Here is a 27,930-nt window from a genome sequence, read left to right as displayed (position 1 = left end):
TTTGTCTTTTTTCCAGGTAGCATATAATGAATCCAGGTTGATCGATCGATCGATGTGTGTGTGTGTGTTTAATGTAGAGCATAAATGAGCCCTTACTTTTGTTGTCCAGAAGGCACATTCGCTCCATGCAGCTAATCTAACATAATTGTCAAATGAGTAGTGCACAAGAAAAATGCTAGCGGCTGGCTTGACCATGCAGAGGAGAATCGGGGCTGGCTTGACCACAGCAAAGGGAGCCACTACAAGGAGGCTGAAGAGCTGCAGGTTGTCAACCCCTGCCCTAGTACGACATCTTCCTGGTTTCATTGATATGTTTGTTTACTGTACATAGCCTACACTCATTTTTAAATCCCCCTGGTGGGGGGTCGCACACGAAATAAGTCATCAAAATGACACACCCTGGTTGCGGAGTGAGAGGTGTTCCTTTTACTTGGTGTTCTGGAATAATGATTCCAAATTCATCATGGCTCTGTTACTATCTCCAGAGGTGTTACAGAGGTGAGACCAAATGAGCCCACCATTTCGTTTATACAGATGTTGTTCCGGAATAGAGATGAAATATTCCCGGAACAGAAGTGCTTTGTAAAAGGGGCTAAAGTCAAGCCTTCTTCTCTTGTCTGCTTAGTCACATTACATCTTTTAGGTCACCACATCTGTCGTCTGCGATAACTACTACTCTATTCACCAAGGAGTTGTCTTTTCTATGTATTACTGTTCCATCATGAAAGATAAACTGATGTTGGGAAGGCATGTAATGATGCAAAATAAATATTATGGGTAATGCCTCCCAGAATGCATTAAAAACACAAGTCACAAACCTTTTTGAAAATGTTAAGAGTAGAATGTACAGATATTTGTGTTGAAAGGTAATGAGTAAAGTCATGAGAAATAAACACTCAAATACTGTCCAGATACCTAAAAAAAAAATTAGAGCCACTTCTCAGCTCTAGACATACTTTTTCAAAAAAGACCCAATGAAATGCATTTAGATGAGGGTAAAGCAAAAATCACTTCAGACGAAATCCAATATACAGAATCCGTGAACTATCAGTACTGTCCAAACTATTTCCTGAAACTTCCAAAAAAATTTGAAGCAAGAACTTTGATTTTGATATTCCTGAATGTTAACATCGTTGCAGTAATTATGCTTGCAACATTCACTTGTGCTATTGATGTGTGGCTCTTAACTGTTGCCTCTAGATATTTTCTGATACAATGTATTTTCAATAAGAAGTATGTGGAAGAATGTATATTTCTGTTAGGTTTCCCTATGTTAGATCACATTATGAGCCTTGTAATATTGTGAAATAGCAGTTAAAATTGCAGGAATGATAATTTATGCACAAATACTTGATTTATAGTTATGAATTGTGGGTTTCAAGAAGAAACGTTTGGGAAAAGTAGTTATAGATGATGGGTTTTGAATGAAGACACAACGTCGTCTGAGAGGGGCTTCTTATACCAAAAATATTCACAGAACAATAAACCAAGTAGTCATTTTTAACCTCTTCAAGCGCATAGCAAAAATGTCTTTCCTGCCTCTCTCTGCCTCTTCTATGAGTCTCTGAAGAAATAAGAATGATGATTTGATGATGATAATAATAATGTCACAATCAGTAAGATGCATTTTCTAACACTGCACCAAAATAATGACACAGTAGAGTACAGATAGGCATTGTACAGCTCAATGAATAAAACATCTCAGGAATACTATGAAATCTCTCACCAACTGTGACCCAGTTTATAAATGGAATAGTCTCCAAGTCTTATAAGGGACAGTCACAGGCTGCAACTGTTGTGTGTCCTTCAGTGAAATAACTGCTCTTTTTTTTTTTTTTTTTTTTACAGTAGTAAAAGGAAGAATTTTTCTTCTTTTAGATAAGTAAAAGTGGCAATGCAATGCTGTAAAAGTAAAGGTAAAGAACAGTACACCAAAATTAAAAAAATAAATAGGAAACAAAGATAGAATGGAAAGACAGACCTCTGACAGGAAGTTTTACAAACAAAACTAATATGTTTCAGAATGTGTCTCTGTTAATCACTGCAGTAAATATGGAACAGAATTGTCTGGTCTATTTGCTGAGATAAATCTAGGTGGGGACCTTTTTGGCCAGGCTGTGTATTTTGCAAAGTTAAAGTTGTATGGATAGAAAGAAAGAAAAATATCAGTATTATTGTGGATAGGGCTGGGTAAAAAAATCGATTTAATTGATCTTAGACTGATCTCATTTTAATTTTGTGTAATCGATTAATAGTGAATGAGATCGATTTTTCAGAGCAGGACCGGGAGTACGTGGAACCACGGGCGGCTCTGTCTTGCGAACCCCTGGGTAAGACTTGGTCTCGCTCGTGACGGCTCTGGTGTGGAAAAGACGTGGAGGCAGGGCGGGGAAAACCTCCCGGCCTCATACTCAATCCTGCAGTGTGGAGGAACTGGCCGCCCGGCGACTTGCAGAAGCCGGTCGTTCTTGGAATAATAACTTGGATCCATACCATCACCAATGGCTGAGTATGGAGTTAGAGGAATAGTAAAGCGACAATGTCCGACCGCTACGCTACCCCCCCGCGCCCTGACCAACAATCACGGAGCACACCCCCCCTCCACCAGTGAGTAGAAGCCTCCAGCAATGAAACACAATAAAGATGATGAAGAAGTCCGTTCTGAGCCACTGTACAAACATGGCAATGTTTCTGTCCCGCTCATTATTTCAGAGCACATTCAGCAATTTACTGCTGAAATGTCATATTTATTTCCTTTCTAATATCAATATTGATACCAGTATTGATGTGTTGCATGACTGCAGTACTCAAATAATCAGGTCACAACTCAAAATTGTACTTTGGTATCACTAAGTTACTCTGAATCAATCAATTAATACTGAATTTAATCGATATTGAATCGAATCGAATCGAATCGTAATTAATTGATTCAGAACCTTATGAATCGAAATTGAATTATGGAAATTGGCCATGATACCCAGCCCTAATTGTGGACAGGGTATTAAAATACAAGGTAGGGCTGTGCGATTAATCAATTTTAAATCAAAATTTGATTTTTTAATTAGGACGATTTTTAAAAAACGGAAATTGTCAAATCGATCAAATCTCTCTCTTATCTCCAAGCCACGCATCTCCAGACTACCACAGGCTCCTCCTCCTATCTGTTAGAGCGGTCTTTCACAGAAATCTGTGTAATGACCATGGACCTTAAATCTCTGATGGGCCCACAGTAGCGATACCAATGTAAGATGCGGTCCATGCATGGATCCCCCAATTCAAATATAACTACATGGGGATCACTCATCTTACGAGGTCCACGCACGTACACATGGCTGATACCTGTCACTGACTTACATTGGTATAACATCTGTGGGCCCATTACAGAAGTTTATTCAGTGATACCATCACAGATTTCAGGTAGGGAGCAGTACCTTGCATTGTGGGCTGCACACGAAAATGACATGCTGACTTCTGTTGTCTTTTGTAGTTTTACCCAAACATCGAAATCAAAAATCGAGTTTGTAGAGGAAAAAAATTGAGATTTCATTTTTGGCCAAAATCATGCAGCCCTAATACAAGGTGTACTTAATGCAGAAACATCTAAACCTTGTGGTATCCACACACACTGAACATGTGCCACAACATGAAAACATAGTATCTTTTAATGGGGGGGGGGGGGGGGGGGGGCATACAGAGAGAAATATGGTGGCAAAAAGTGGGTGGAAAAAGTAAATGAATAAAAGACAGGAAACATAACACAAAAGAAGAAATGACCGAACTCAGTCGAAAAATTAACCAGTATCTACTAAAGTCTTTCTTGCATTCTGAAATCTTCAAAGAGTGCTGAAGACTCCTGAGACACTGCTACCAGCTCTAGTGGGACACACACACTCACACAGATGGGTACACAATGGTGCACCCTGCTGGGAGACAAGCTCCGTGTTCCCCTACTCTGAACTAAAGTACTGATACAACACAAACGGGGAGGTGAAGAAAGAGAGGGAAGCTTAGTCAGAAAAGAGAGGACAAGAAAGGAAAGAAAGAAGATGAACCATGGGAGAACAGCTACATGACTAGTGTTTTAGCAGCTTTAGACTGTATTGCCACTCCCACCCTTCAACAATTTGCACCAAAAAAACAAACATTTTCTTCAAACTGTTCCTTTCTCTGTATCTTCACCCTTCACATCAAAATCTCACATCACTGTCTTTCTTATCACAGCTTAGACACTGCACTTGGCGGCATGACAACATGCATCTATTTGGCTTTATATCACAAATCTACTAAAGTCAGACTCATTATTTGCTGGTTGTTGTACCTGCTTGGGAAATCATATCTTTACATGCCTTGTTAACTCTTCTTCCCTTCAGTTATTTCACCCACACACATTTTGTTTTTTTCCTGCCTTTGTTTCCATCATTTCACTGTCAGTGTTCCCTCTTTGCCACTTTGTCTAATTCTGACTTCATGCTGTGTTTGTACAGTATTGTTTTTTCCTCATTTGACCTTCCCAGTTCCCTGAACTAATCCACCACCTCTGTTCGTGACTTGTCGAATGAGTACCACAATGATGTTTTTCTCACAACTAAATTCCACGCTCAAATGATTGGTTGGCAGTGTGTTACAGCAACTGTGGACACAACACTCTAGATGTAAATAATCTGTGTATCATTCGTTCATTTGTTTTTCAATTTAAAACAAAAAATGAAAAAACAAAAAAACAACATGATTTTTTGTTTTACATTTTCAAAACTAGAGTGAAAAACGGATAACGGTTCGTTTTTCCATTTCCCGATTTTGTGCTCAAATGAAAAATGGAAAAAAACGGATAACGACCATTTCATCCGATTTTGCTATTTTCAATATAGCTAAGTTGTCTGACCCAGAAGTAGTCGTTACTAGGGAAAAAATAAACAAACGGAATCATGGCCTGTCTACCTGTTGAGTTGAGCTCCCTAGGGCTACTGACCCCTAAGTGTTTTCACAGTTTAAATGCCCATCAATTTGTGCTACCCCAGGCAGAAGTGAGTCATATTTTGTAAGTATATTTCTTTTATAGTGCCTTTTGAGCAGTAAGCATGGAAGCAGTTATGTGCATGTGCATGAAAGATAGACGTAGAATATTGACGTGAGATGATAATAGCGTAAGGAAGTTCTCATTGTATGATATTAGCGTTAAGTGCGTGGGTCAGGTGGGTGTTAATGGCGTTTAGATTATTGTTTAAGTTTGTTCAACAGACGCCAACAATGGTGGCCTACCATTTAACTGACTAAATCTATGTTAACAGTTCCCTTAAATACCCACACTTGTGTTAATTACGTTATGATTCCATACACGCTGAGGATGAGTTGGCTAGGTTTGGACACCAAAGAAATGCCTTACTACACAAATGCCTACATACCTAGTTCCCCAGTCTGTCTTATTTGTCATTTATCATATGCAAATCTCTAACTTGTGTGGATGTACGTGTATAAAAGTGTCTGAATGTGGCTTTTACAAAAAACTATGTTTTGTTGTGTGTTTTACATTTTTTACATTTGTGAAGGCTTATAGGTGTGGAGCAGAGGTGCAAGGAGAATCTACATTACCTTTCTGGGAGGAAATACCCAGACGGGTAAAATAAATCTCAAAAATTAAGTTTAAGGAGATATGCTGAGAGGTTTAGACTAAAAGGTGAGTAGGCAAAGGTGTTTTCAAATATATCTATGTTTTGGTAAAATGTCTTTTGTTTATATGTACTTTATAAATGTTCAGTGCAGAAGGACAGCTCTTCTATGGGAACACAAAGATGTCCCCAAGAGAAGCCAGATCACTGGATGGCTGATGACGTAAGTGACAATTCAAACAAAGTATTACCAAACCACAATGTGTTTTTTTTCCCTATTACTGATTTTTTTTTTTTTTTTTTTTTTGAGGTATGTTTGTTTTTGCAATACAGATAATTGATGCATACATTCATATCCTTGCTGAAAAACAGCAGGCAAATGCTGGATGTAAAATTATATTGTTCTCAGTGCATTTGTTTAATGTTCCCTGGAGTACAGTTTAGTGTTACACACTTAATTTTTTAACAGGAACCCATTCTTCAGCTCTGTGCTGTGGTAGCTGGAAGTTTGTTTTCCAGAAGATTTCAGCCTCTTAGAAAAGCAAAAAAAAAAAAACCAACAATAATTTGATATGAAACCCATTCTTCAGATGAAATTTCCAGTGTTAAAAAGATGGATTTGTCCTGTAAATGTAGGTGCTCACTGGATTGTAGTGGTTTTCTTCTATTTTCCTCAGACCTATTTCTGATGCAACAGAGGTCAATTTTCATAAAAGGGTTTGATACACAAATATGTCATACTGTGATGGAATAACATGAATCCAGTAACCATTTATAGATTGTCACCATGTCAGAGAGGACACTGCTACTTGTTGATCCAGACAAGTATATTGTGTATTGCGTATGCTTGTTATGCTTTTTAAACAATATTTAGGAATGTCTTGAGGATGGTGGGCCATGAAGTCCAAGGGGATAAATGGACTGTAAAAACTGTTTACCACAACGAGCAGCGAGGTGCCAGTAGCTGTGGGATTTAGGCGTTAAAGGTAAAGATTTTAATTCAGACTGTTCGTAGTAAACTTTTTTTTTTTTCCTTTATGTTAGCCAGTCATATGTAACTGAATGCCTAAAATGCCATTTTGCAGTTTGCAGAAGGGTTTCTCAACAATGGAGACATCACAAGCATCCAGACACATCCTGCAGAGGTTTTAAAGGCTCGATGGGAAGCAGCATGTGCCCTCCTACAGGTTGGAGGTCTGTGGAAAGAAACATGAAGCCACCACGGATGGGATAAATACGGACACCAAATATCCCTCACAAGATCAAAATAGTGTATATAGTATATATATCAAATAAAGTTGACTTGATTTGAATGTAATGTTTCTTCTGTTGTCCCATGTTCAATGTGTCGAGTATCATGAAGGTGAGGTGTGTTACCTGTAGTAGGAGCTTTATTTGATAGAAGTTATAAGTGTCTAAATGAGCTACCTTTACCCATATTCATATGAATAAGTAAATAATGGTGTTTCTATAGTGGGAGCTTTATTTGATCATAGAAGTTAAGTCTGTCTAAATGAGCTACATTTACCCATATTCATATGAATAAGTAAATAATGGTGTTTCTATAGTAGGAGCTTTATTTAATAGAAGTTATAAGCCTGTATAAATATGTTACCTGTAGTGGGAGCTTTATTTGATAGAAGTTATAAGCCTGTCGAAATGAGCTTCCTCTACCCATATTCATACGAATAAGTAAATAATGATGTTTTTCTACAGTAGAAGCATTATTTCATTTTCAAATAGGCGTGTCGAAACGTAAGGTAGCATGTTTTGACGGGGTATCATCAATCGATTGACGTCGCTGTCAATATAAGCTACTGGTAGCTGGTAGCTTCTCGATGGAGCAGACTGGTGCGCTTGGAGGGCTTGATACGTGCACGAAGCGGGGTGCACAGCTTGGTTCTGAGTTCTGTAAACGAAACTAGTTCCATGATCCTCAAAGGGAACTGGTTCCGGCATCCTTAAACAGAACAGGTTCCTTAAATGGAGCTCCTGCCTGGATCAGCTACAACTTGCCCATTGACTGAGAAAATCAGAGCTGAATTTTTATTTTTTCATAATACAGTATAAAATAATTTTTTAAAAATTGGCTCTGTTTTTCCAAATTAACGAGATACTGTTTTCTGAAAAAAATTTAAATTCAAAAACAGAGCCAATTTTATTTTTTTGTGTGAATGCGATACGCTTCTGTACGTATCAAACAGCTGCTTAATTATAGCAAATATTCCTACAGTCCGGCCATGATTCCGTTTGTTTATTTTTTCCCTAGTAACAACTACTTTCGGGTCAGACAACTTAACTATATTGAAAATAGCAAAATCAGCTGAAACGGTCATTATCCATTTTTTCATGTTTCATTTGAGCACAAAATCGGGAAATGGAAAAACGAACCATTATCCGTTTTTCATTCTGGTTTTGAAAACGAAAAACAAAAAAATGAGTTGTTTTTTTGTTTTTAAATTGAAAAATGAATGAACGAATGATAAACAAATTGTAAATGAAATATGTATCTAATTGGTGACAACACCCATATGTACAATATTAGTGCATTACATGGATCAGAGGGTGCAAGTAGGGCTGGGGGACAAAATACTACATAATGATGATTATCTTTGTCCTTAGGACGTTTATGGGGTGGTCAATATTTTGTTGTTTTATGTATATTGTAAAGTTGGAAAAATATTTTAACATTGGAATTTTAGTGGGTTTTGTTGAGTGTATTGAGACAATACCGAGTACCAGACCAGACTAAATACACAATTAGGGTGTTACAGCAATCAGGTTTTCAAATTTACAGTTTGATGTGGTGTAAGGGCTGATATGATTTTGATGCTAGCAGAATGAGACAGGTTGTGTAAAGAATATACCTGAAAAAGAAATGTTTGAAAGACTTGTTTTCAAAGCAGAGTAGGTTAATAATATCCCTGCAGCTACAATTTCTACTGGTCTTAAAATATCTGGAGGCATCATTGTCCCAGACAAGACTGAATAAAAATGCACTTCAGCTCAAGATAAAGCCCAAAACCTTAAAAAAAAAAAGGGGTTTTCACAATTTACACGTACTGCAACACCAGAATATTCCATGTCTAGATTTGTGTAACGGTTTTTCGCCAGTGTTTATTCAATGTAGCAGGTCACTGTCATCAGATTGTGCTAATTTTCTTCATTTTGATTTAATGTGGTGAAAGCTACTGAAAGTCATTGTTTTGTTACATGTCATGTCCTTTCCATGTTTTGCATCGTGTTTGTCTTGACATGCCTTTTTCATGCTGTCGCAACTTAAGAGTATTTTTGACTTGCATTTTTTTTATGAATAACTACATCAAAACAAATCACTCAGTCTTTAAACGGGAAAGAAAGAACAATTTATTCTTTCTTCGTGATACTGATTTTATGATATATTGCCCATCCCTAGACGCAAGTACGTAAGCTTTCTGGAAGCTGTACTAGACTCATGAATAAATAAAATCATAAATTTTACGTTAAAGTTCTCCCTGTGTGTTCAAGTATATGAACAAAAAGTAAGAGGTCTCTTACACCACATAATGTAATTTTTCACTGCAAATTTTTATTATGAGATAGAAAACTTGAAACTAGACAAAAAGCAAGAAAGCAAAAGAAATGATGGATAGTGTAACATATATAACGCACATACTACGGTAATAATGGGTAATAGTAAAAGGCTAGTAACAGATGAATTATGATTCAACTCAGGGAGGGAAGTGGATTGTTTGAATCACAAGGCAGAAACAATAATATAGTACAAAATATGATTTGTATTGAAGAATAATGTACAAGATTATATATAAACAAGAAGATAAACAAATAAATCCAAAGTTCAAGTTAAACTCCAACAGAAACACGCAATCCAGGTTGTGGTAGCCACACAAAGATAAATGTTCATTTGTAAACTCCCAAGCTTGATTATTGTTCAGAGGTGGTATAACAGTCTGTAGAGGGTGGTAGTAGTATGGCTGGGTAAGGTGAATGTGTGTGTGTGTGTGTGTTTGGGTGGGGGGGGGGGGCAGGATACAGTGCCTCCTACCACACAGGAGGAAGCTTGGGATTAATGCAGTACCTCAGGCTCTCGGTCTTGGGCAGCTTGCCGTCCAGTCAACCCACAAGCAGAACTGGAACTTCAAATCTTGACGGTGGAGTCATGGATTGTAGAAAATGGCCAGTTCCCTCATACCACGTCCACACAATGTTCACAGAGAAGCGGCAGAGGTGTCTAAAAGTTGAAAAGTATATCAGTCAGTTTAAATGCTTTAAACAATCGACAACTGAGTTTAAAGAGGCTTGAGGCCTACCCGCAGCAGCTTAATTCCCAGCAGCTCCCACACACCTAAATGTGAGCCACGCTACGCTATATATGCTGAGAGGAATAGAGGTCCCACCTGGGTTACACCCTTCCCTCTTTAGTTCATGTACATCCTGTTGCATGGTTACTGAAATCTGGGTATATCTGCTGCAAGAACACGACTAAGGGCCTCACTCGCCAAACCATGAAAAAGAGTATGAACAACGGAGATAAGAGGGTTACCTAATGTGGCTTAAGTAAAGCGTCTAGGTGGTCGACACTGCTGAGAAGAATGTCTGAGTGCTGTTTCGGCCTCAACTGAGTTACGCGGTGAACAGGTATTGACAGGACCCATGGATGTCTCAGATTGGACAAAGAATCATCAACTTCAGGTATCAGGGACAGCTCGGCTTCAGGTGAGTTTTCAGGCACATCGACATGTATCTCTTCTTCCACAGGTCTGGGTAAGTGTGGTTCAGGAAGTTCTTTTCCTTCTAGTACTTCCCCAGGGATCAAAGCTTCACCAGGTGATGGAGGTGGATCAGCCATCAGCGTCGGTTCCTCATTCTCAGGTGAGCATCCCTCAGATGGTATGACAGGATCTGAAACTTCCAACAGTGGTGGAAGAAGGTCAGAAGATTCAGTGGTACTTGGGGCTGGTTGTGAGGCAGTCCCCACATTGGTAAAGGATCTAGCTGATGGGTCAGGTCTTCTCAACCTCTCCACACTGAACTCAGCTGGAAACTGGGCAGAACACTTGGGAATGGCTGGATCAGCATCCTCTTTCTCCAAGACATGAGCGAGGTCAGTGGTGACGTTTTTGTCTGCGAATCTTTGGTCTGTATGTAGGTGTAGCAGTGGGAAGGTCTTCCATGGAACAGACTGGCAGGAACCCACATCAGAGCAGCAGGTCTTGGTGTAAGGTATGAATGGGACCATCTTGGTTTTCAGGTTGCACCATGTAAACTGGAATATCTCCAGCACACTTGATTACCTTATTATATACCTCTTTTTCCCATTTTATCCTTCCCACGCAGACGAAGATTGTGAACCATGACTCGATTGCCAATCTTAAGACTTCAAGGTGTCACTTTCTTATTAAATCTGGCCTTGTTTTTGGCAGCAGATTTGAGTGCATTCTCAGATGCTAGTTTGTAGCTCTCTGCAAGATGTAACCATAAATTCTTGACATATTGAGAGATGGATGGTGCTCCTCTGACAGGCTAAGTCGATGGGGAGATGAGGCCAACAACCAAACAGGAGTTCATAGGGTGGGAGCCCTGTTACCTCATTTCTCATGCAGTTGTATGTGTACACCAAGGGCTTGACATACTCCTGCCACTTTGACTTTTGCTTACTCTCCAAGGTCCCGAGCATACTGAGTAGAGTGCAATTGAAGCGCTCGACCAGATTTCCCCATGGGTGGTACGGAGTGGTTTGACTCTTCTTTATATGAGTTTGAACTCAAAGTCCGGGCCTTGGTCTGAATAAATGCGCTTTGGAATTCCGTAGTATACATGAAATCATTCCAGAGGCACTTCCTCATGATCTTGGCCTTCTGGTTGGCAGTGGGAATGACGACAGCAAATTCTGTAAAGTGATCAGTGAGAACCAGAATGTCCTTGGTGTTGCTATTGTCGGTGAGAGAAAGTCCATACAAGTTCAAGTAGGCAACTGGTCTTAATGTTTACCAAAGGAGCAGCTTTCTCTATTAGAGCCTTCTACCTCACACGACAGGCACAAGTGCTGATGGTGGTTTCCACATCCACTGCCATCTTAGGCCAGAAGAAACCGCTGACAGACCAGATCAAGTGTCCTCTCAATGCCAATGTGGCACATATCACTGGGCACATATTATGCAGTCTCTTCAGGACAGTGGGATACATGTTGGGTGGTAGGACTAACTGCAAAGTAAGTTGATCTTCTTCCTGCCTCCTGTGATACAGGACTCCCTCCTCTAACTCCAGCCTGTTTCATTCTCTCAGCAGCAATGGAAGTTCTAGCAGCTCTTCATGAGCTGTGGGAGGAACCTTCTCACTGGTCTCAAGCTGGTGAATAACCTCACAGGTTGCAGGGTCAGCTCTTTGCTCCTCCTGGAGATCGGTGTGAGATAGAGATAGCACAACTGGAAATCCATGAAGGTCCTCCTGGGTGAAGCTGTCAGTAATGGAGTTGACAGATAAAGACTCAACCAGAGTGACAGTAGCTTGGCTTGGATCAAGTTGTAGCGTTCTGACAAGACAGCTCTGACAGATTGCATCCACCAAGCTACAGTGCCTCCTACTGCATAGGAGGAAGTTTGGGATTAACGCAGTAGCTCAGGCTCTCGGTCTTGGGCAGCTCGCCATCCTGTCAACCCACTGAAAGACTTGAACTTCAAATTGTGACAGTGGAGTCATGGATTGTGGAACCTGGCCAGTTCCCTCTTTAAAACACTTATACCACATCCACACAATGTTCACAAAAAGTGGTAGAGGTGTCTAAAAGTTGAGAGGCATATCAGTCAATTTAAACACTTTAAACAATTGACAACTGACTTTAAAGAGGCTTGAGGCCTACCTGCAGCGGCTCCGCTCCCAGTGGCTCCCACACACACCTGAGTGTAAGTCGCACTATGCTATATATGCTGAGAGGAATGGAAGTCCCGCAGCAAATCTCGCAGTACATTGTGTAATCTTGTGAGCAGTTGGACAAATCTTGCATTAAATTGCGTAATCTAGTGAGCGGTTGGATTTAGGATCCGAAGTGCAAGACAGCAAAAGGCACAGGGAGAGATAGCAGCAGCTGGAAAATTACCTGGGTTACAATAGACATGATAACAAGCCAGCCGGAGTAAACAAGCTGTACATTTTTCAGTTTACGGAAATTGCCCGTAGTTGACGTCTGCAGTTAATAGTGAATACAGATGAGCAAAAAGAAGCACATTAATGGGTGTCATATCCCTTTAAGAGTGTGGTTTCTTTTCAGTAGTCACACACTGAGCCACATCTATTTATAACCCTGCTGTTTTTGAGGACTCTGCTACATTTACATGGGAACTGTGCATACACATGCACACACAGACACACACACACACACACATACATATAGCAATGTCCATGAGAACCTGCAGTCTCACACACATTTGCATGTAGGCACTCGTGTTATGATGATACGAGGTATTATTTCCCTCCTGTCTGTGGTTGTGTTAGTGTGGTTAGTGTCAGTGTTCTGACAGTAAATGCATGGTGCTACTCAAAATGAGTAGTCACACAGTGTAAATTTAGATGTGTATAGTGCATGCATGACATGTCACTTACAATACATGCATAAAGAAAGCCTGTCAGTATCTGTGCAATATACAAGTGTGTGTCTTTAGAGGAAGAATCCAACTTTAAAAAATGTTTAAAATGCACCTTGAGTCACTTTTTTATAGTCACATTTTTATTGAAGTTTTTACATTTAAATACAGAGATACATGTTCGAATTATGTATTCCATTGTAGAGTTAGAAAAATTGGACAGATGTGTTAGATAAGAAACAAAAAACAGGGACTTTAAAGTGTCCCATAGAATAGCTGGGTTAATTTCATGTGTATCATTTTCTTTGATACATGTTTTTATTTTCTTTCTGACTTGCTCAGTTTTTACTTTATTGTTCATTATGCCACTGTTCAGTCTCCAAGTTGTGGTTTTATGTCTATTATTAATATTTAAAGTGAAATGGACCATGTTGAGGTCTGAAATATCAGCCACTTTAATTTTACATTCTTTCATTTTGTGCATGTCCCAGTTATTCATAAATGCATAGTCTATTCTAGAATGAGTGTTGTGTGTGTTGGAATAGTGTGTATAGTCTTTCTCTGTTGGTTGTTCTCTTCATACATCTGCCATACCCTGTTCCTTCAATGACATATTCAGGAATTTAGTTAAGTGAATCTTACATCTTTTTGTGTTTGTTGTGTTAGCCTACATCTTATGATCCAGAATGACATTAATTAAAATATCCAGCACACATTATTATGCCTTCTGATTCTGATACTATAATTGTAAATAGAAAGGTAAAAAAAAAAAAAAAAAAAAAAAAAGTTCATCATTTTCTGGCAGGGCATATAGATTGCTTAATGTGACTATCTTGTTCTCTAATTTTCCTTTAACAAGAACAAATTGTCCCTCTTCATCATTAATTTCTTTCAAGCATTCAAAATTGATTGCATTTTCTATCATTATCCTATGGGTCTATACCAGTAATTTCTTTTCCCTATATTCTAATATTCATCCATACTATATATGTATGCTGCTGTATGTGAACCCTGTGCACACTTTTACTCTGTATAAAGTTCATACAAGCTGTGAAAAGACATCTTACTGTGACAAAGCTTCTTCAAGGACGCAGTGGCGCCAGCTGAGACATGGACTTATCTACCATTTATGTAAACACATACGTGTACAACTCGGCAGATTCCTTGAAAAAGCCTGGCCATGAAGAGGCATTTTGGTATTCCGGACACTGACTGCTGTGAGTGTTTGTTTTTACCCCGTGTGCCGAATAAAATCCTTCTTTTGAGACAATTCCTTCGTTTCACTTGATCTTTGTGAAACCAACAGTTTGGTGGAGGATGCGGGCATATCAGAGAGAAGGAAGAAGAGAAGAGCAGTTTTTTTCCTTTTCTTTTCCTCATATCATTCTGTCTGACATCTGGCTGATGGTGCATTATTGTGCCCAGTAACGGGTCAGAGAGAGGAAGTACAAGAGGAAGAAACAAACAAAGAAAAAAAATCTCTGGAGGAAGAACCTGAAGAAATCTGAAGAATTCTGCATTTGATAAGCCCCCACAGTGTCTCTAAGTGAGTATATGTGTAAGAGTGTAAGTGAGGAAGCAGGAACCAGTTTAAATTGAATTCTGCATATTGACCATTCTAAATTTTGAGGTTTGCCAAAACTTACGTGCATATTTGCATACAGAGTGTGGAGTGGACGTATGTGTTGTTACGTTGTTCATATGTTGTTTATTCTTATTATTTTTGTTTATAGGGAACTACGGTGCAGGCCAACAGCTGAAAGAGCTGTTTGTTTTTATTATTTTTGTTTAAAGGGAACTATGGTATGGGCCAACAGCTGAAAGAGCTGTTTGTTTTTATTATTTATGTTTAGAGTTTAAAGAAAAGTATTTTTGTTTTTTCTGAAAAAGGGAACAGGTCCAACAGCTGAAAGACACTAGTTGGTTAATTTTAAGGTATTTTGGGCCAACAGCTGAAAGATTGCTGTTTGCGATTCCAACAGCTGAAAGACGCTAGTTGGGTATTTTAAAGGGAACTAAGGTATTTTGGGCCAACAGCTGAAAGATTGCTGTTTGTGATTCCAATAGCTGAAAGACACTAGTTGGGTATTTTAAAGGGAACTAAGGTATTTTGGGCCAGCAGCTGAAAGATTGCTGTTCGTAATTTTAACAGCTGAAAGATTGCTGTTGTGGTTATGTTTGAGAGGTAATTACGGGTAATACAAAGATACAAACCAAAGGACATAACAGATTACTGTACCTCTGTTTGAAGCATTCTTAAGTGTATTCTTAAGGTATTGAGCTCAAAACCTATCTGGTCAAGTTAGGACAGAGACAGAAATCAGCAGACAGTCTCATTTGTGCAAGGCAGGCTTTGGCTCCATCTGGTGAAGCTTTTTGGAATAAAACATTGATCATTGGGCTTTTTCCGGGTCCCCTAGTCACACTTCTTAAGTTTTGGCTATAAAAAGTGAGAAGTACACTAATCATTTGAAAACAGCTTTGAGTTGATTAGCACTGGTTTTATTGTTTTAGTTTATTGATTGATCATTTGTCTTTATACTACATTATTTCCCCAAGTATTAATCTTGATTCAGTTAATATTATTGATTGTTTTATTTCAGTCTATGCACTTATAATTGATTTATAGATTTGATTAGCATTGGTTTTATTGTTTGAATTTATCGATTGATCAGTTGTCTTTATACTACATTATTTCCCTAAGTATTAATCTTGATTCAGTTAATCTTATTGATTGTTCTATTTTAGTCTATACACTTATAATTGATGTATAGATTTGATTAGCATTGGTTTTATTGTTTGAGTTTATTGATTGATCAGTTGTCTTTATACTACATTATTTCCCTAAGTATTAATCTTGATTCAGTTAATCTTATTGATTGGTCTATTTCTGTCTAGGCACTTATTTATAGATTCGATTAGTATTGGTTTTAGTATTGGTTTTATTTGTTTAAGTTCACTGATTGATCTGTTATACTGCCCTACTTTTCTAAGCATTGATCTTTGATTCAGTTAATTAAAATTCCCTAGTTTTTAGAAATAACTATTTACTGGCTGATTGTTGTTTAAATCACTCAGATTTTATTGCTGTTTTGACTTCTTGAGCCTACGTGTGGTTTATGCTCATTTTATTCTTCTTGATTTTTAGTTTCAACTGGTCATTTGCATTCTGATCCATATAATATTTGGAGTTATCTAATCTTTGCCTTAATTTTGTTCGACCACTCACTTCGATTCTATTGTGTTTTTTCTGTTGCTTTACAGCATTTTAGCCCCACTAGTGATTAGAAGACAAGTATTGATTTGCAGCTGAAGGTTGGCCACTGGCTATATAACTATTTTTTATCAGATTTTATTGTTCCTTCCTAACCCCTTGAGACTTCCTGGTAGTTTTTTGTCTATCGTGCCAGTTATCTTGTTTTATCAGGTCTTATCACTGTTCATAGCCCTTAGGCCAACCCTTAGAATTCCTTTTCACCTTAGGTGTTGCTGAGTTAAAATTTTTTGGGCTTGCTGATAATCCAAACTTTATTTAACCATTTCACAAATTTTAATTTTGAATTGAAGTCCCCAACTGTAGCTCATTAACATTTTTTATCCTTTCATTTTCTGATCATTTTTATTTTTTATTTTTTTCCTTTCCTTGTTCTTAGTTTTAAGTCTCTTATTCTCTAGATCTGAAGTATTTATTCACTTTGTTCAGTAATTTGGTTGTCGGCAATTATTGTACAAATTGGAATTAGCTATTTTTGATTATCCTGTTTTGAGCTCTTTTAGGATCACTGTTAGGCTAATCTTAATTCTGAATTGGAGTCTCCAATTGCAGTTCGTTAACATTTTTTATCCTTTTATTTTTTGGATCATTTTATTTTTATTCTTTTCATTTCTTATTTTCACTTTTATGTCTCTTATTCTCTAAATCAGAATCATTTATCCACTATTATTCAGTAATTCAGTAGAAATAACCATTGTACAAATCAGTATTGGCTGTTGCAAATATTCCATTTTTGTTTGTTTTTCCTCGGTTAATCTTGCCATCTCTGAAATCTACTCCTAAGGGAACTAATTAACTCAATTATACAACAAGCCCTCTACTACTGTGTACTCTAGATTGGAAGCTGACACGAGTTGTGTCTTCATTGTGACTTCCCGGTTCTGATCATTACAGAACACTCTACCTGTCAACAAAATGGCCTCCTCCTTCCTCAAAATGGACGTTTTCATGAAAGAACTGGAGAAAAGCATTCTCACAAATGAACCCAATCCAAAAGCAGCAAAGAAACAAGTTCAGCTAATGAAAGACTTATTCAAGAAATATGCAAAGAAAAAGCTGGTTCACTCTGGTCCAGGAGCATTGCCCCCTACAGAACAACAATGGTACTCAATTAAGGAGTACCACCGAGGAAAGGTCCTGCGCTATCGGACTAACCCCACGTGGACGATTAAAGGTAGGGTCACCGATGTTCAGAAGCTACGACGAATGGTTTACTGAAAGACACAAGATGGCACGCCGCTGTGTCGCAACGACATATGAAAGCAAACACCTCACCAGCATGCTGGTAGTAAAACCAAAAGAAGATGACACAACACATGTCATGCCCTTCAGTGGTGTCAAAAGGACGGCCATGAAATCCGTCAAATGCCCTTCAGTCACTTTCGGTCAGTGACGCTCAGGCTGTCTACGTTCTGGACACCAGTATAAAGCTAATACAGCAAAGGGAAATGACGAGTATGACATAGATGAGGATGAAGCGGACGAAGAAGAAGAGGACGACAAAGAAGGAGACAAGAGAAAGGGACAAAGGTCAAAGTCATCGAATCAAAATCAAAAGTCCCTGAATCGAAAATCTCTGCCACCCATGCCTGACCTAGGCCTGTTCTATCCTCAATCTGACACAGAAGGAGCCTACATAGAGGTGAGCCGGAGATTAAAAGGGGTAGCAAAGGATCATGCCGTATCTGCTCCATCGACTCCCATCCAACTTCAGCCACCTCCTCTATACACAACAATGGATCCGTCAAGGCCCTGTTCATCTACATCCCAAGAGCCAGTCCAACATGCCATCCTCAGTGGATCTCTGACAATGGTTCAGACAGGAACGGATATGACCCAACAGCACATAAGAACCTGCAAGAACAAGTAGGGGCATTGACCAGTATAGTCTCCAGATGGTATAGTACAGTTTCCATGAAGGACCAAACAGTACCACCACAAGCTGGCCAACTGCTCCCTTCATGTTCTACATCCATGGCTGCACCAGGACATGACACCAGCCCAGAATCCCCTGACCCGGAGACTACGCAAAGGCTACAAAAGCTATTGGAAGAAAAGGAACAAGAAGTTATCAAGGAAATGCAGAAGAAAGAGGCAAAGAGGCAATCAAAAGACAATCAAAAGATCCCCACAACAAAAGATTTCCACATACAAAGAGGAGTCGACTACAGGAGTGCAACTGGCCTCAACCCCTTTTTGCCAAGAACAACAACATCAACAACCCGATACGCAGCACCCCAATTCATAGCAGGAGAGTTTTCTGGTATGCTGGATGAGCAACAGATCGATAAGGCATTTATGAGTGGAGACTTGAACTCATTTCCTGAACCTGCACTACCCAACAAAGACAGTCCTGCTGCTATGGAAGAAGCACTGCTGTGAGGGCATACCCTCTCAGAATGACTGCAGATAATAAAAACATCTACACACCTTCACCTTCAAAGACATCGAGGGCTTGATGCTGAAATTGCCAAAACTGACCCAAGGTGCTCCAGTATTCTTCAGAGCTCTGACCTCATTGACCGCCCAAGATAAACTGTGTTGGGGAGATGTCGCTGCAGTGATCACAAGAGCAACAGATGAGGCCACAACAGACAAAACCCGCAAAGAAGTGTCCAGATGCATCGGCTTTCCAATTAAGACTACAACACCATATGACACAATTAAGGCCCAGCTTTTATATGTCATGAAAGAAATGTATCCCACATGCATTCCTGAAGTTCTAATGGCTCTACAGATGAAAAATGGCGAAGACTATTTCTCCTACAAACAAAGAGCAAAAGCCCTGTTTCATGATACCACTGGAGAACCTGTACATCAAGGTACCGGTAGCACCATCCTCTTCTTTATCACTCTTGTAAAAGGCATGCCTAAGTCAGTCCAAACGCACCTGGCCAATGTTGTGGGTTTGTACTCGAAGACAGAAGATGACTTTGATGCACATTGTCAGCACTATGTAGCTAAGTTCCGAGAAGAAAAACAAAAAGAAACTGACGACTTAAGTAAGGTACAAGAGGCTACACTAAAACTACAACTGAAGGAACTCAAGGATGATACAGAAGGCAGGGAAGGCAAAAACAAACCCATCCCTGTGATGGCAGTTGGGGCAGAAGAGAAATCGGAAACACCCACAGACTCAGACTCCACCCAACAGCTTGCGGCGGCTATCAAACTGGCAATGACTCAAATCAACTCCCCACCTAACTTGCAAATGACAGCCCCAGTTACTGCACCTCAAGTGGTATATTCTGTCCCACACCCTGTTCAAATGTCAGCTCCAATCCCAGTACCTCAAGTTGTGACAGTTTGAGTTTGATGCTTTAATTTATTTATTTTATATTATTTTATTATATTGATTTTTTAGGGGTGCCAGCCAGGTCTCTCTCCTGACATATAAGATATTACAGTAGTCAGTTTAAGTCAGTATTTTGTTTGAGTCTCAAACCACACAAAGGATGTGAGCTTTAACTAAACTCACACCCCACACATTAAATGACAAAGAAAAGAACACACATTCAAACCATGTAAAATTCAAAATCATGTATTAAACAATGATTATAAAAAAAATTCACACAAATTCAAACCCACAGTTGAAAACCCAACCCACAGAAAACCCAAAGTTCAAACTCAACAAAATCCACCAACCAAGCAAAAATTCAAACTTAAATCTTCCACAATTTAAACAGTCTTTGGAAAGAAGAAAGTAACACAAAAAAACAGTTCAGTCCATTTAAACAAAAAATTCCATTCCGGGTTTTCCAGTTTTTTCAAAGAGAGAAAAAAAATAATTCAGTTCATTTCAGTTCGTTTGTAAAAAAAAAAACAAGCGCACAGTTCAGGTCAAGGCTTTTTTAAAAAAACGAGAAAGCAGGAAAAAACTTACTCACACACTCCAATGGTCGCAGTCAGTCAGTCCGTCAGTCAGTCCAGTCCAGTCAGTCTGTAATCCATTCCGGGTTATTGCTGCTGGTTTGCTGGTACGTGAGGGAGACTGTCTTGCTGCAGTGAGATGGATTGGATGTGATGCACCAGAGGGAGAAAACGGACGGAGATGAACAGAGTTGTAAACGGGATTAACTGCCGTACTTTTTTAACTCTACTAACGAGCTGTTGCTCCGACGCTTCCGTGTCGTGCCGACTCGAACGCACCGCCGCACTCTCCGAATGCGGATATGGGGGGGGTATTTAAAAACTGCCGCCAACTTCGGGCGAATCAGGTGTCGATGCTGTGGTGACAATTTCCGGCGTGGATCTGGATGCCAACATGCATGTTACAGGGTGTGTGTGTGTGTTTGGGGCAACTTCCAGGTTGTCACAAAGTAGTTCCACAGACTTTGCAACCGGCTCCTGTCACTTGACTAGCGCGTGATGCAATTCTGCGTTTTGGTGTCCAGTTTCAAATCAGATCTAATAATGGTGGTCATTTCACAGCTAAAATGGTACAGGGTGTGTTAAAATCTCTTAACATCTCACAAAAGTTGTGCAGAATTTACCATGCAGTTAGCCAAGGTGTTGTAGAATGAATGAATGCAACTATGAAAAGAAAACTGGTTAAGGTTTGGCAACCTTCAAAACTTGATTGGGTCACGGCTCTTCCTTTTGTCCTTATGGACATCAGGAACAGCGTGAACTGCACCACTTGTTACTCTCTACACATGTTACTAACGGGGAGACAAACGGACAAGAGTCCAAGGAGCCCAACGCATCGCACCGGCATCAGCTGATGAGTCCCGTCCATCGCCACCCGACCTGGAACCCCCAAGAGCAGCGGAATGGAAAATGGGGGAGTACTATTACGATGGTTTTGAATATCTTAGATTTACATGATGAGAAATACACATATGTAACATACATAAACATACGTGTACAACTCAGCAGATTCCTTGAAAAAGCCTGGCCAAGAAGAGGCATTTTGGTATTCCGGACACTGACTGCTGTGAGTGTTTGTTTTTACCCCGTGTGCTGAATAAAATCCTTCTTTTGAGATGATCCCTTTGTTTCACTTGATCTTTGTGAAACCGACAATCCCAACCCCTCTTGCAGCTCCACTTGCATGTGCTATGAAAAAAAAGTGTTTCTATAACCAGATTTCTTCAGCTTTTCATGCTGTTCCTGGGATAAATGGGTTTCCTGGATGAAGATCACTTGTGGTTTCAGTTTCCTAATTTTCAAAATTACCTTACTTCTCTTAACTCACAAGGACCCAGTGTGATGTTTGTGGCAATTCCCAGATAAATTTTTCTTTCAAGTGAACTTTTCCTAAATGATATATCACCATTTATTAAATATTATCTTTTGAATTTTGCATTTTTTTCAATTAAAATCAAGTGTTTTCCTATGTTTAATTAACTGATCATATAGATGATCATAAAAGCTCAGAGTAAAGTCAAAGATTATATCAAAACAGAAGAAAACCGAAGAAAAGTGACTTGTTCAGTAAAATCTATCATTAATTGAACATAAAAACAAGTGTCTCCATTAACCATCATTAATCAAACTCCATGGCTTTTACTGGTGAATCAATGTTATAGAAAGTTATGTGTTTACACGTTCACTATGGAGCCTCTGAATGTCCAAATGGGTCATATCTGATGACCATGAAAAGATGACAAACTGTATTTTACACCAATTATTTAAATATATTGATAGGATTAGTGGATCAACAGTGATTTAACTTTTCATATCAGTAAATGATTTTGGTCACCAGTGGATGTTTGGGTGTTAATGGGTTAACTGGGTTGCTCCACCCATTTACATTTAATGACACTAGTGAAATATTATATTGTTTATGTAAACTCCTGTACTTTCTCTGGATCCGTATTGCAACCATGGCAACCAACAACAACTTCGTATGAACATAGAACAGTTTAATATAGAACAGGGAACAATTTAACTTCCAAAAATAGGCATGTGTCCATGTGTGTGCCTCCCACTTTACCTTCGTGGGGTGAGGGGAATATTTTGCAGCATACAGGGGCCCTCCCCTATGTTGGTTTGGTCTTATTGTCCAATAATGTCTATGCATTAACCTCCTCGGAAGAAGTATGCTCTTAGCTACTGATCAGATATAACAAGGGAAGACAGTCGATCAATATTATGACCCATTCAAAGAGTGCAAACAATATTGGTCTGTTTGTCCATATCCTTATTTAGTCTTTTGAATGCACTCACACACCTCTTTGTCCCTTATTTCCTTTGAAATTCCTGAAGTCTCTGATTGACTTGCAGAGCAGTATCTTCTGAGTCACCGACTCGCTACCACAGTAATGCCCGCTGGAGTCACTCCTCCATCCTGGTCCTGGCTGTACATCTCCCCGGTACCTCTGTTGTGATTCCCCTCCAGCTCAGCTCTTTCGCAGCCTTTACGCTCTCGTATGTCAGCTTTATTGATTACTTGCTTTGACTTTCATTATCTGTACTAGAGATGTGTTTATTTAGGCTATATTTAGACATGTTCATGTGACCTTAGATGTGTTAAGCAGTTATCCATTTTCTCAAAGTTAAAGACTTAATTTCCAGAGGTGTCACATTTTTTTGTTATGACCATCCCTATTATTATTACATTGGCCTTTAAAAATGTACTACCAGTTGACCTCTAGTAGCTAAAAAATGTTACGCTACAACAACGCTAGCTAATGTCAGCTCCTAAATAAACACTACATACATACATGATACCAGTGAATATTACATACTGTAAATAATTCACTGATTACTTGAATTTTCTTTTCCTTTTTTCCCCCCATTTTCTTTTCTTAAACTGATATCCACTGAATTTTCCCCTGGGAGTTAATGAAGTTCATATGTATCTGCTCCCCCTCATGGGTGAGAACTCAATATTTAATTTATTTTATTTATTTTTTTTATGTTAAAATCCCATTGAGATTGAGATCTCTTTTACAAGGGTGACCTATGACAGCAGCAGCCCCAGAAATGTCTCCACATCTATGAAAAACTCTGAATTAGAATACACAGCTGCAGATCAGAAAGACTGACTCAGTCATTCAGTTTTTCCCATGCTAGGTGCCTCAAGGACTTTAATCACTTTAAAGATGATAGTTATTGCATTATGGCAAGAAAACCATCAGCTTTGTCATAATGTCCTCGATGTATATTACACCTTGTTTCAGTCTGGACCCTTCACAGTGTCAGTCTTCTCTTGCTATTACTGCATTTGGTCATTGACTTGGTTTTATCACAATAGTAAGTCAACACTACAATATTATCAATCAAATCAATCAATCAGTCAAATTTTATTTATAGAGCATCACATCATAAGAAAAGCTATCTCATGACACTTAACATTTAGAGCTGGTCTAAACTAGGCTCTTAAGCCAGTTTACAGAAACCAAACAGAATCCTCCTGGAGCAAGCACTTGGTGACAGTGGCAAGGAAAAACTTCCTTCTAACAGGCAGAAACCTCAAGCAGACTCTTGGAGGAAAGTCATCTGCCTTGACAACACGATATCACTACTACAATACACATACATACACAAATAAACCCAATCATTCACACTGCACGTACTGCATATGTTGTTTCTAACAATTTAACACCTGCTATAGCAACTGCACATAACCCCAACCCTAACTGTAACTTTAGCTTTCAGCTGTCAAAACTTTATGGTCTACACTTCAAAGATGTCACCACATTTAATTATAAAATATCTGCAGATTAATTATTAAAGGATATTAAAGTGTTGCATTGTGTGAAAAGACTGGAGGAGTGTTATGTGTAATTCATTAGTTTCAAAGAGGGTGACATCATTACTACATCCGATGGTTGGTGGTACAGCATTATGGCTCCCTGCCATGAGCTCTTAGTTTGTGGGCATGTGAGTGTGAACTTCAGTGTGTGTGTATTTTAGTGTATAGTGTGTAGGTGTGTGCATCCTGTCTTCAAGGATATTAGTTGATAAATGTAATGTACACCCACAGAAGTCTCTATATCTTCTGATTAGGGCTGCACAATTAATCGATTTGAAATTGAAATCGGATTTTTTAATTAGGATGATTTTTCAAAAAAGGGAAATCGTCAAATCAATTTAATCTCTTTCATAGGCCTGCGGGCTACTGTAGGCTCCTCCTGCTATCTGTGACAGCTGTCTTTCACAGAAGTCCATGTAATGATCACGGACGTTAAATCTGGGATAGACCTGCAGTAGTGATACCACTGTAAGATGTGGTTTCATGCACGGATCCCCCAATTCAAATATAACTGCATGTGGATCACTCTCATCTTACGTGGTCCCGCACGGATCTGTACCGTACCGTCTTCTTCCAATCCGGGTCTGGGTCATGGGGGAAGCAGCCTCAGCGTAGCCCAGACAGCCCTCTCCCCAGCCACATCCACCAGCTCCAGGAGAATCCTGCGGCATTCCAAGGCCAGCCCAGAGATATAATCCCTCCAGCATGTCCTGAGTCGGTCTCTTCCACGCACGGATCCCCCAAGTTAAATATAACCACATGGGGATCACTCATATTACGTGGTCCACACACACACATGCATGACTGATGCCTGTCACTGACTTACATTGGTATCACTTTGGTGGGCCCATCACGTTATGCCATCACAGATTTGAGGTAGGAAGCAAAACCTTGCATTGTGGTAGGCTCACAAAAACGACATGCTGACTTCTGTTGACTTTTGCAGTTTTACCCAAAAATCAAAATCGAAAATTGAATTTCTTGTGGAAAAAATTTTTATTTAATTTTTGGCCAAAATCGTGCAGCCCTACTTCTGATGCATGGAAGCCAGCATGACATCAATGCTAAATTTTCTCAGTGTATACCTTCTTTCATTTTGGCCATGCTATCTTCCACTTATTTTTCAGAAAATCAAACCTCACCAATATACAAATGTAATATATGGAGTGCTGCACTTCTACATTCATCAATCAATGCATTATAATTGGGATTTTTGACTGCTGGCGGCCAGCACAAAATAACATAACTCAAGTGACAACGATAATAGTAGACATGCCTACTCAACAGACACTCACTTTGTACATATCTATAGTGGCTTCATACATTTGTTTGCATTTATTTGGACTCGTTCCTAACTTGTGCAATGAAAGGTGGAAAAGGCTTAAAATAGTTGCATTATTTTTAGATGCACCAGTGTTGTATTTTTATTGGAGTGTTTGCCCATCAATTTGTCCCTTATTAAGTTTATAGTGTGATATCTCAGCAAGGGATTGATAGGTCTCCAGGAAAAAAAAAAAAGGTCAAAGCTCACTGTTGCACCTTGAAAAACAAATTTTTCCACCATAACTGCAAGAAAATTGACAGAACTGCACAAACATGATGTATGATCAAGGATAGTGACACGTTATTTAATTTATGGTTAATTTCATATTGTATGCTTCCTTGGTACAATAGGAGGAATTAAGAAAGAAAAAAATAGCATTGGTAATGGTAACAGTGATCAACCAAATTGTTATTTTAACAATAACCATAAGTAAATCACATAAATCCACTATCCTTGAATTATAATGCTATAATCTGTCATGCAGTAATGTAATGTTTCTGAAGTCACAGCACCCTCCACCTTTGACCACCAATATCTAATCAGTTCATCATTGTATACAAGGATCATTTTGTGTCAAATATGAAGAAATTCGCATGAGGCTTGGTCACAGCAATGGCCCAACGTTGTTGCCATATTCAATGAGGCTCCTCTTGAGATATTGCACCAGTAATGGCAAATGACCAACAGTTGGCCCTTTCTAAAAATCTGTGTTAGTATGGGTCCAAAATTTTATGAAGTAGCGATGGAGTATTGACACACCTTGTCACAGATATTTGTATTGGACACAAATAAAGAAGTCAAAATAGTCAGTTTGGGTCAGTGCTGACTTTTTTCAAGGAGATAGGCACTTCCAAAAATTGTTCAACCTCTCTATGATATAAATTTGTATCTTAACAGCATATATGAATGTAATAATAACACGTCGCCTTATAGGTCAGTGGCAATTTGACCACTGATACTGGGGCAAATATGTCATAGATTACATTTCCTTATGAGCAGCTCTACAAACCATTTCATATTTGCTTGCAAATCTACTTGACATTCATATCTCTCTCAATTTGTCCTTCTCTTTTACTCCTCCGACTAAATGTCCTGCTGCATATCAAAAAGGCTATCAAAGACTACATTACTCACTTAATTCTTCACTGGGATGTACATGTAACAATATAATTATCTTATCAAAAAGAATACTTAATTTGCCAAGTCTGTTTCTGGGAATTTTAATGATTCATGTCAGATAGTGAGATACTATAGCTGTATTTTCATTTGACCATTTTAATCTCTTGCCCTGTATCCCTCCTGCTGGGCTGCAGCCTAAATTTTTCTCCTCGTATCTCCTTCCCAGTATAAAAAGAAAACTACCTTCATCTCCCCTTCCCTACCTTCCTCTACTCCCCATTCCATCCTGTCCAGGCCTTAGTTCTTTCCTGTCCTCCCTCCCCTTCTCCCATCTGCCTTTCTCACCACCCTTGCCGTCCTTCAACTCCTCCCCTTCCCCCGCAGTTATGGGTCTGACCCACCTTCCCTCTGCACGGGCTTGCTTCACTTGCCCGTTGCTGCGTTGTTAGGTGAGGTAATCTTAGTTATAGCCATTAAGTGTCCCTTCACACTCATACATGCTCTGTTTGAGCATAAACACTGGAATCATAAAGCTGACACTGCTGTCATTCAGACTTATAGCACATGTGAATGTGTGGGCTTGAGCACAGAGGGAACACTCCAAAAACAAAAAGAAAGAATTGCAGTGAATTCAACGTGAAAAAAACTGCAGGAACTTTACCACACTGAACAAAAATATTAATGCAACATTTTTGTTTTTGCTCCCATTTTTCATGAGCTGAACTCAAAGATCTAAGACTTTCTCTATGTACAAAAAAGGCCTATTTGTCTCAAATACTGTTCACAAATCTGTCTAAATCTGTGTTAGTGAACACTTCTCTTTTGCCGAGATAGTCCATCCACCTCACAGGTGTGGCATATCAAGATGCTGATTAGACAGCATGATTATTGCACAGGTGTGCCTTAGACTGGCCACAATAATAGGACACTCTAAATTGTGCAGTTTTACAGTATTGGGAGGGGGGGGACAATCAGTATCCAGTGTAACCGCCATTTGCCTCACGCAGTGCAACACATCTCCTCTGCATAGAGTTGATCAGTTGTGGATTTTGGCCTGTGGAATGTTGCTCCACTCTTCTTCAATGGCTGTGTGGAATTGCTGGATATTGACAGGAACTGGAACACGCTGCTGTATATGCCAATCCAGAGCATCCCAAACATGCTCAGTGGGTGACATGTGTGGTGAGTATGCTGGCCATGCAAGAACTGGGATGTTTTCAGCTTCCAGCAATTGTGTACAGATCCTTGCAGCAAGGAGGCGTGCATTATCATGCTGCAACATGAGGTGACGGTCGTGGATGATTGGCACAGCAATGGACCTCAGG

General features: G+C 39.3%; 1 protein-coding gene across 1 annotated transcript in view; it reads right to left on the bottom strand.

The window, feature by feature from the left end:
* The window catches only part of LOC115428794 (ataxin-1-like), a 337,516-nt gene that overhangs the window by 104,059 nt on the left and 205,527 nt on the right, over nt 1–27,930 (bottom strand). The window contains 1 exon segment of the mRNA XM_030148017.1: nt 9,685–9,837. The gene's annotated coding sequence lies outside the window, so the exon portion shown is untranslated.

Source organism: Sphaeramia orbicularis, chromosome 11 (assembly GCF_902148855.1).
Source record: "Sphaeramia orbicularis chromosome 11, fSphaOr1.1, whole genome shotgun sequence".
In the NCBI taxonomy this organism is placed as follows: Eukaryota; Metazoa; Chordata; class Actinopteri; order Kurtiformes; family Apogonidae; genus Sphaeramia; species Sphaeramia orbicularis.
Note: the sequence above shows the minus strand (reverse complement) of the source record. Positions and strands in the feature narration are given on the sequence as shown.